General features: G+C 36.0%; 2 non-coding genes across 2 annotated transcripts; both read right to left on the reverse strand.

Annotated features, from left to right (window-relative positions):
• Nucleotides 1-345: 345 nt before the first annotated feature.
• Nucleotides 346-442, reverse strand: LOC128665410 (small nucleolar RNA U13). Its single transcript, XR_008403162.1, has one exon. It is a non-coding gene; the product is annotated as a small nucleolar RNA U13 (small nucleolar RNA).
• Nucleotides 443-4,244: 3,802 nt separating this feature from the next.
• On the reverse strand, nt 4,245-4,342 carry LOC128665397 (small nucleolar RNA U13). Its single transcript, XR_008403150.1, has one exon. It is a non-coding gene; the product is annotated as a small nucleolar RNA U13 (small nucleolar RNA).
• Nucleotides 4,343-8,755: the final 4,413 nt, after the last annotated feature.

Consider the following 8,755-nt stretch of genomic DNA (forward strand, 5'->3'; position numbering starts at 1 on the left):
AATTTCATGTGCAGGGTAGGTACTACTCGATCTTAGCTAGACACACTGGGCAGATAGTCGTTCAGGTCTCCCCTATGACACTTAGGTAGACCCCAAAGGTCAACCACCAACGTGAGCTTTGGATGGCACAAGCACAGGAGAATCTCAGGATCCCCTTCAAGTAAGATTACACAGCCCTCCCCTATTTAAAGCCTCCCACAACCTGCTAGGAAAAATTCAGGGTGACACTAGAAAACCTCTACAATACCAGGTCTCCCCTACTAAGAATATGGTATAGTCTAGATTTTAGACTACTAAGCTTTTATTTTTATTTGCTAACTGAAAACCAGTTGACTTCTAGTTCTGAATCAGAAGGGTATTGTGTCAGGTAACAACATAAGGGAAGACACATTTCATGCAACTGCATGACCACCCACTCATCCTGTGCAAGAACCAAAAGAATCAAATTGTTTTCTTGCAAAACAATTACCCAACCTAATGTATTTCTGTTTAAAGTAATGGTGAAGATTATTATTATTATTATTATTATTATTATTATTATTATTTTGCTACCAAAACTGTATTGTTTTCACTGTTCAAATTATATTTTTTAACATTGTTATAATTTCCACAAATATATTTGAAAAAAATTGGGTTACAAATAATATTTACTAAGCTAATCTATACACCCATTTTTACCAATCAACCTGCAATACTTTTGAATGGTTAAAAGTTAATGGGACATTTAACTCTTAAAATGTATATCATGCATTTGACAGAGCACTTTTCAAACATCTTAACAATATTTTTTGTTGTTTTAATAATTCTTTATTTATTGTCTGTGCAACAGTGAAGAACAAAAAATAACAACTTTTCACATTTGAATAGCTAGCTTTCTCTGCATTCATGAACCCATGGAGTAAATAGGAAACGGACACTTAAAAAGTTTAATTACTTGAATAATGGTAATTACTGTATGTTGTTGCATGTAAAGGGCAGTGATTGTTTCAAAGTGTATTTTTCTTTCCCTCCCTTCCTCTTTCCCTTTTTTCTCCCTCCCTTCCTCTCTCCCTCAACTCCCTCCCTTCTTTCTCTCAACTCCCTCCCTTGCTCCCTTCTTTTACTCCTTTCTTTCCCTCACCACTTTTCTCTCTCCCTCCCTTCCTGCTTTCCTTTACCTCCCTTTTTTCCCATCCCGTGAGTGCCTAGGGCAGCACAAAACATAAATACACCACTGCTACAGATACAAAGAACAGCTATGGGTTCAAATGTTGCTCTAATTCTGCCAATATTTTTTTATAAATATTTTTATGGCAGGTCATAATATCTCACAGATGACGTTTCAGACTAAAACAGGTTAAATTAACCTAGAAGAGTTTCAGACAGAGAATTTTTATTAAAAAGGAGGGATTTATTTTATTTTTATAGCTTTACTGAAATAAAATGAATCTCCAAATCATTACTTATTTATATAATGGTTTGCATCAAAAACTAACACAATGACCCAGAACAGGAATAAACCAATGTCATAACTGTAAAATTACATGACTTAAAGGGACACTCAAGTCAAAATTAAACTTTGATAATTGAGATAAAGGATGCAATTTTAAACACATTTCCAAATTACCTCCATTAACACATTGTGCACAGTCTTTTTATATTTACACTTTTACAGTCACTAGCTCCTACTGAGCATGTGCAAGAATTCACAGAATATACGTTTATGCATTCGTGATTGGCTGATGGCTGTCACATTATCATGGGGGAGTGGAAATAGACATAACTTTGAAATTTGTCAGAACAAAGTCTACTACTCATTTGAAGTTCAGACTAAGGGGCCGATTTATCAAGCTCCGTATGGAGCTTGATGCCCCTGTATCCGTGCGAGCCTTCAGGCTCACCGGAAACAGCAATTATGAAGCAGCGGTCTAAAGACTGCTGCTTCATAGCTTGTCCACCTGCTCTGAGGCCGCCGACAGAAATCAACCCGATCGGAAACGATCAGGTTGATTGACACCCCCTCGCATCGCATCAGCAGTACGCGTATGCTGTCATCATTTATCGATGTGCAGCAGACATGATACGATACATTGTATCATGTCCGCTTGTACTATAATAAATCTACCCCTAAGACATATGGCATTGTCTTTTTAGCATGCATTTGTTGATTATGTAAATCTACTGTATTAACTTGTCCTTTAAAGAAGCCTTGTAACTAAGGATATTGTTACTAGGTCCAATGTCCACACTAATAGTACAGCTCTTTTTAGCAAGTTTTCTTTTCTTTTCCACTGTGTCTTAGAATTGAAACAAATATAAGCGAAGCTATATAATCCAAGTCTTATAAAACACATAAACTTAAAACCAAAACTGTACTAAATATTAGTATTCTGAGATATTCATTGCACCTTGCAATAATGATTTTCATATTTAGGGTAGAAAATGCCTGTAGTGAGGAGTAGAGTGTGAGAGGACAGATATGAGGGTGAATGTAGAATATTTAGTTAGAGGATTAAAGGAAACTAATCATGTCTCTATAACTATTTTTAATATGGCTAATTATTCTGTTATGGTAATACTGCCATCTAGTGGGTTAAACAGAAAGTGAATATCAATAGGCAGGAAAATATTAACTTTACTGTTAGGGATTTACAGGTGAGCAGATGACCTCTTCTAAATCAAGACAGAAGATGACCCCTTGTACATAGGGTATATCATTTCCTCCCTCTGCAGCGCAGGTTTTGAGATAAGGGCCAAAATGTTGGGTAAACATTTAAAACATCTCTGTCATCATAATTACTTCAAGCATCATTCAAACAGTTTATAAAGAAAAAGTATTTCTCCCATTACAGCTTTAATACGTCTAAGATTGTAGTCCTGTACAAGCAGTGAAAAATAACATAGATACAATGTGGATTCTTTTGCCTCGATAGGCTAATTCTATCTGCATCAAAAGTTCTATGAAAAATGTTTTTTCTTTGTTGAACTACAATCGACAGGGGGTCCACATCTGGTTTCCCCCATCACACTTAGGGAGACCCCAAAGGGCGACCCCCACCGTGAGGTCTGGCGTGCACAAACACATGCAAGGGAAAACCTCAGGACCCCCTAACCAAGAATGTACAATCCTCCCCCAACCAAAGTTTGCCTAGGTTTAGCTTTCAACAAAGAATACAAAGAAAACAAAGCTAATGTGATGATATAAGTAAAATGGAAAATTGTTTAAAAATTCATGCCCTATCTGAATCATGAAAGTTTATTTTTTTACTAGACTGTCCCTTTAAGAGTTCAGGGTGACACTGGAAAACCAGGTTACTTTCATGTGCAATGCAGGGTAGTTTTTCCCCCCCCCCTTAATTACTAACATCTAATTACTATATACATATATTCACATATGCACAAATTTACCCAGCTAACGTGTCCAATATTCCAAATCCAATCCAATAATCCTTGCCAAATCTCAAAATCCAAAATAATCAGTCCAAATTCAATTTCTTCAAATCATTTCTCAATAATCTTTCCCGGTGGAAAGGCAAAAAATAGCCAGGCTGGCGTATCCTAAAGGGTAACCACCACTGTATACTCTGGAGGGTCCAATACAAGCAAGAGGAGGTTTCACAGCCCCCCAAGCAAGATACCAAGGTCCCCCCTCGACCAAGCAGTCCCATACCCTGCCAGGAAGGTTTAAGGGTCACCCCTACTACCCCCATATGTAATGCAGGGTAAGTACTATACTTGATCTTAGCTACATCATACTAGACAGGGAGTCCACTTCTGGTCTCCCTATGACACTTATGTAGGCCCCAAAGGTTGCTACCAAAACCTTATTATTTCCACTGTTCATATTATATTTTCTTACATTGTAAGATGACGTTTCAGACTAAAACAGGTTAAAAGAACCTAGAAGAGTTTCAGACAGAGAATTATTATTAAAAAGGAGAGTTTTCATCATGCAATTGAAAGAGCACTATTGATACACTATTGAAATATAATGAGTTTACAAGTCATTGCTAATATAAGCAGGGTTTGCATCAAAAACAGACCTGGAGCTTTGGATGGCACAAGCACATGCAAGGGAAAACTTAATGATCAAAAAAATAAGACACAGCCCTCCGACCCCCTGCTAGGAAGGATTCAGTATGAAACTGGAAAACCACTACAATTCCAGGCCTCCCCTACTACTCCTACATAGCATTATCTAGATTTTAAACTACTAAACTTTTATTTAAGTTTATTAATTTAAAACCAGTTGACTTCTAGTTCTAAATCAGAAGGGTAATTGTGTCAGGTCGTAACATAAGGGAAGACACATTTCATGCAACTGCATGACCACCCACTCATCCTGTGTAAGAACCAGAAGGATCAAATTGTTTTCTTCCAAAGAAATTACCCAACCTAATGCATTCCTGTTTAAAGTAATGGTGATGATTAATATTATTATTATTATTATTTTGCTACCAAAACCTTATTATTTCCACTGTTCATATTATATTTTCTTACATTGTTACAAATAATATTTACTATGCTAATATATACACCCATTTTTACCAATCAACCTGCAATACTTTTAAATGGTTCAAATTTAATGGAACATTAAACTCTTAAAATATATATGTATTTGAGAGAGCACTTTTCAAACATCTTAACAATATTTTTTGTTTTGTTGTTGTTTTAACAATTCTTTCTTTATTGTATGTTCAACAGTGAAGAACAAAAAGTAACTTTTCATATTTTACCATCATATGACTAATAGTGCATACAAGGTTGCTCCAATTTAATCTACAAGCAGCACCAAATAACAAATATTTACTTAAAAGCAATAAATATATTATACTAACAATATTATTTTTATATATATATATATATATTTTAACATCTTCAATGTTTATTTTTTATTGAGATTTTTGAGCTATATATATATAGAATATAAAGGTGTTTTTTTATTTCAAGGGCAATATTATCTACAGATACAAAGAACAGGTAGGGGTTCAAATGTTGCTCTAATTTTGCCAATATTTTTTATAAATATTTTTATAAATCTCACAGATGACGTTTCAGACTAAAACAGGTTAAAAGAACCTAGAAGAGTTTCAGACAGAGAATTATTATTAAAAAGGAGAGATTTCATCATGCAAATGAAAGAGCACTATTGATACACTATTGAAATAAAATGAGTTTACAAGTCATTGCTAATATAAGCAGGGTTTGCATCAAAAACTAACACAATGATCCAGAACAGGAATAAACCAATGTCATAACTGTAAAATTACATGACTCATGTCTCACTTAAAGAAGCATAATAACTGTGCACAGTAATAGTACAGCTCTTTTTTAACGTTTTCTTTTCTTTTCCACTGTCTTAGAATTTAAACAAATATAAGTAACATAACATAGTGACATAGTAGATAAGGTTGAAAAAGACTGAAGTCCATCGAGTTCAACCTATACAAATCTAAAATACTTACAAAAAGCTTCAGTTAAGCTTAAATAACCCCACTAAAAGGTGATTCATTTAATACTAGCAATCATATCCATGAATTTTGTTTATATACAGAAATGTATCCAGACTATTTTTAAATGTATCTAGGGTATTGGCATTCACTACCTCCTTTGGTAATGAGTTCCACAATTTTATTGCTCTTTCAGTGAAAAAACGTTTCCGTTGCAGGAGATTAAATCTCCTTTCTTCCAACCTTAAATTGTGACCTTTTGTCAGAAACAATTTTCTAGGAATAAACAGAGCTTCTGCCATCTCTGAATATAGGCCACCTCTCAAGCACCTTTTTTCTAAAGAAAACAGACCCAGTTTGGCTAGCCTCTCCTCATAGGTTAATTTCTCCAATCCCCTTATTAGCTTTGTGGCCCTTCTCTGAACTTTTTCCAGTTCTGTAATATCTTTTTTTTGCGATTGGTCCCCAGAACTGCACTCCATACTCAAGGTGAGGTCTTACCAGAGCTTTATATATTGACAGAATTATGCTTTCCTCCCTTGAATCAATGCCTCTTTTAATACATGCTAGTATCTTATTAGCCTTTGAAGCCACTGCCCTGCATTATGCACCCATCTTTAGCTTGTTATCTAATTACTACTCCCAAATTCCTTTCCTCCTCTGTTTGGCTAAGTCTTGTCCCATTTAAAAAATACGTTGCCTGCTTATTTTTACTTCCAAAATGTAAAACCTTGCATTTTTCCGTATTAAATCTCATTTTCCATTTACTTGCCCATACTTCTAATTTTTGCAGATCCCTTTGTAATGAAAGTTCATCCTGCTCTGACCTAATGACCTTAGCTATATAATCGAAGTCTTATAAAACACATAAACTTAAAACCAAAACTGAACAAAATATTAGTATTCTGAGATATTCATTGCACCTTGCAATTATGATTTTCATATTTTAGGGTAGCAAATGCCTGTAGTGAGGAGTAGAGTGTGAGAGGGCAGATATGAGGGTGTATTATTGAATCTTTAGTTAGAGCATTAAAGTAAACTAATCATGTCTCTATAACTATTTTTAATATGGCCAATTATTCTGTTATGGTAATACTGCCATCTAGTGGGTAAAAAAGAAAGTGAATATCAATAGGCAGGAAAATATTAATTTTACTGTTAGGGATTTACAGGTGAGCATATGACCTCTTCTAAATCGAGAATAAGGGTATATCATTTCATCCCCCCACAGCCCCAGCCACAGGATATAAGGGCCAAAATGTTGGGTAAACATTTATAATATCTCTGTCATCATAATTACTTCAATCATCATTCAGTTTATAAAGAAAAAGTATTTCTCCCATTAGCGTAATAATATATCTAAGATTGTAGGCCTGTAAAAGCAGTGAAAAATAGCATAGATACAATGTGGTTTCTATTGCCTCGGTAGGATAATTCTATCTGCAACATAGTCATAGGTTCTATGAAAAATGCTTTCTAATAAAGGACTACACATGTGTAGAATAAAGAGAAACACAAAACAGAACAAAGTAGAGTGAAACATTTACTCTATGGAGTTACCATCAACTTTGAGGTGAGTTTAGAATGGCAATAATAGATTGCATATATATTATCAGCCCCAAGAGCCTGTCTGCTGATAAAACCTGGCCATGGTGCAGGCTTGAAAATCTGGATGTGAACCCGAAAGTCTCAGTGTTGCTGGCGGTACTTTTGGTAAGTTCCAGGACCATGGGGCACCATACAATTTATTGGGGACTTTAATTTGCAAAATGTGTTCATCACAAAAGCGATATTGTTAGATGGGAAGCGTGTAATCGCAATGCTCGCGGCTGTCCTGACCCCCCCCCAAGCTACCATAAAGGCACATCCAGCATCGGTGTCTGTCCCACCTGCAGAGACATATTTGATACTCCGGTGGTCTCTGAGAATGATGATTTTGTGAAAGATGAACGCCGGTCACTGGTGCAGGGAAGTGTGAAAGTGGAGCTTGCAGTGTTAGTAGGTGAGTTGCTTAAACTTGTTGAGGGTCCCATGGTCGAGTAAAATTCTATAGGCAGAAAGATTGCGTTATTCAGTCGTTTAGGCCTCCCTTGTTGGTTACTTGTTGCGGCTGCACATATAACTGTATTGACGGCATTCAAGGAATTTGCATCCGGAGCTCCATCACTAGTTTTATGTATTGTGCGTCTTGTGCAATAGTAACTCAGCATCAAATGGGGCACTATCAAGTATTTTTAGCATGAGTCTCTCAAAGTTCTTAAGATGTTGGCTGAAGGGATTTTACAAACCTGTTTCCCCCATGGTGGCCATTTTCGGCTGTAGTATTGTGAGGATTATAGGCATTTCTGCTCTCTTCCTTGTTTACAAACTCAGTGTATGGGTGCTTCTGTGTTCAGTTAAAGGGACACTAAACCCAAAATGTTTCTGTCGTGATTCAGGTAGAGAATACAATTTTAAACAACATTCCAATTTACTTCCATTATCTAATTTGCTTCATTCTTTAGATATCCTTTGTTGAAGATATAGTAAAGCACATGGGTGAGCCAATCACACGAAGCATCTATGTGCAGAAACCAATCAGCAGCTAATGATGCTATCTAGATATGCTTTTCAGCAAAGGATATCAAGAGAATGAAGCAAATTAGATAATAGAAGTAAATTAGAAAGTTGTTTAAAATCACATGCTCTTTCTGAATCATGAAAGAAAAAATGTGGGTTTCATGTCCCTTTAAGGTAGGTTACCTAGAAAACAGAGGGGTATGCTTTACTTAATTGTTAGCCACCGCATTAGGCCTCTGTCATCTGATCCTGTGCTCTAGCGTCAGGAATACAGTAAATACAGTGAAATATAGCGCACTACTAAGTAGTATTATTGTATAAATTACTAATTATTACTTTAGAATGTCTCCAAAAATCAGCGGATTAACGGATGCTCGGCTTGAGCTCTGGAGAAGTGCAACCTCGCTGTTTGGACACGCCCACCATTGTTTTTTATTTATATTATCATTATTATTTTTTTTGCAGTACAGGAACATACATTCCTGTACTTTACAAAAGTACTTTACAATTTACTTCTGTTATCTAATTTGCAGGAACACAGCTTTATTGAAAATAATTTGAACAACTGGAATTTATTGGTAATTTTACAAAAAATGCATCTGTCAATACAAATCATAATGAAGTCTGATCTGGAATATTAAGTGGACAGTGTACTTAAGAGCACCCTCTGTTGGATATCACGCTCAGGGCCGCCATCAGGGGGTGACAGGGGTGACTCCTGTCAGGGGCCCAATGGGCCAGGGGGGCCCCATGAAGCAAGAACTAAA

The sequence above is a fragment of the Bombina bombina genome, chromosome 6 (assembly GCF_027579735.1).
Source record: "Bombina bombina isolate aBomBom1 chromosome 6, aBomBom1.pri, whole genome shotgun sequence".
NCBI classification, from domain to species: Eukaryota; Metazoa; Chordata; class Amphibia; order Anura; family Bombinatoridae; genus Bombina; species Bombina bombina.